This window comes from Tarenaya hassleriana, unplaced genomic scaffold (genome assembly GCF_000463585.1).
Source record: "Tarenaya hassleriana unplaced genomic scaffold, ASM46358v1 Cleome102, whole genome shotgun sequence".
Classification (NCBI taxonomy): Eukaryota; Viridiplantae; Streptophyta; class Magnoliopsida; order Brassicales; family Cleomaceae; genus Tarenaya; species Tarenaya hassleriana.
Genome location: NW_010960410.1, coordinates 240,255 through 242,307, shown reverse-complemented (window position 1 = coordinate 242,307; position 2,053 = coordinate 240,255).

Sequence of the window (2,053 nt, the reverse complement as noted above, 5' to 3'; positions counted from 1 at the left end):
TTTTATTTCTTGATTTTTCTGTTTATTATTTTTGTTGTTTGTATTTCCCTGGACTTTTCTGGACTTGTTTTGGATTTTTCGGGACCTTTCTGGACATTTTCAGAATTCTCTGGACTTTTTCGGAGTTATTCTGGACATTTCCTGGACTTTTCTGAATTTTTCTGGATTTTTTCGACGACACGAGAGGATGGGTTGATGCAGCATGTGGAGGCAGCGTATATGATCTCTCTTTCGAGGCACTAGAAGCGCAGATTGCTAAAATGGCTAAAGGGAGAAGCATTTCAGGGGAAATGGGCAGTAGACGGTCTTTGCCTAAGGCCGATGTCAAAGGGGATGCTAGCGAGTCTTCGGCTTTACAATCCGTTCTTTCGGAGCTTTCTGCCATCAAGCTGCAACTTGTTAGGGCCGGTTCATCAAACCCGCAGAAGGGTAAACCGGGTATGTATATGGTGGAACAAGCAGAAGAAGCCATGGAAGAAGTCGACTATGTGGGAAGAAATCAATACAACAATCAGTCGAACTTCTACAATCCAGGGAATCGGAATCACCCTGGCTTTTCTTATGGCAACCCGCAAGGAGCATTGAACCCTCAGCATCAAAGAGGAGCGAAACCTCAGGGACCCCGGGATTTCAGCCAAGATACCAGAATCAGGGCTATCAGAGTCAGAATCAGGGGTATCAGAATCAGGGTCAGGACTTCAATCAGAGGAATCAAGGATACCGAGCTCCTCCGCCTCAGGCTAAGGAAGAAGAGTCGGAGTTGAAGTCGATGTTGGCTCAGCTAATGCACGATCAGAAGAGTTCATTCACCAGCTTGGGTCAAGAGATGCAAGGATTCAAGGGGAGGCAAGAGAGCTTTGAGCAGAGGTTGGATGGGATAGACTCGCACATCAAGATGATGGACAACCAGATTGCTCAGCTTGCTTCCCAAGCTGCAAGACCTCAAGGCCAATTTCCGGGTAAGGCTGATCCTAACCCAAGGGAGCATATCAATGCCATAGGCCTGAGAAGCGGAAGACAGCTTCTGGAGACCTCCCCAGTTACCAGAGAAGAGGGAGAAGGTTCACACGAACCACAGAGGGCCACCTTAGATAAAGGCAAGGGCCATGTTGTAGAGGGGGAAGAGGCGAGGTACATTCCGCCTCCTCCACAGGCACCCCCTCTACCATTTCCATCTCGGGCGAGGAAGTACAATGAAGACAGCCAATTCGCCAAATTTACGGAGATGTTGAAGAAGTTGGAAGTGACCATGCCGTTTCACGAGGTAGTACTTCAAATCCCGTCCTACACCAAATTTCTGAAGGATATTCTTACGAAGAAGAGGACGGTTGAGAAGGAGACAGTGGCACTTAGCACAGAAGTGAGTGCAGCCATATTGCAGACGGAGCTACCGCAGAAGATGGCTGATCCCGGTAGCTTCTCCATCCCGTGCAGATTGGGAAAGGTGGAGATTGAGAGGGCGCTTTGCGATTTGGGCGCAAGTGTCAGTTTGCTACCTCTCTCCATATTTAAGAAGCTTAATGTCGGTGAGCTGAAACCGACAAGGATGGCACTGCAATTGGCCGACCGATCAGTGAAGTATCCCGCTGGGATCTTGGAGGATGTGCCTCTGAAGGTAGGGGAATTCTATGTCCCCGTCGACTTTGTTGTTCTGGACATGCCGGAGGATTCTAAAATTCCCATCATACTTGGTAGGCCGTTTCTGAACACGGCTGATGCTGTAGTGCATGTCAGAGAATGGAGACTCACGATGAAGATCGGGGATGAGACGGTTGAATTCAGACTTGATCAGAATCTCAAGCAACCGCATTTGGTAGAGTCTTCCTTCTACCTAGACCTGATCAACACGTTGGTCGACGAAGTGAGGGATGAATATAGAGAGTCAGACCCCCTCGAGATGGCATTGAACGCGGTACAAGACAGCATGTACTGCGATTGGGAGGAAGTCCGAAGCATTGTTCGGACTTTAGATGACAGCTCATCGATTGAGCTAGAGGGCTGGAAATACAGGGCCATTGAGCCCTCATCTTGTTCTGCCCACGAATTCCCTTGG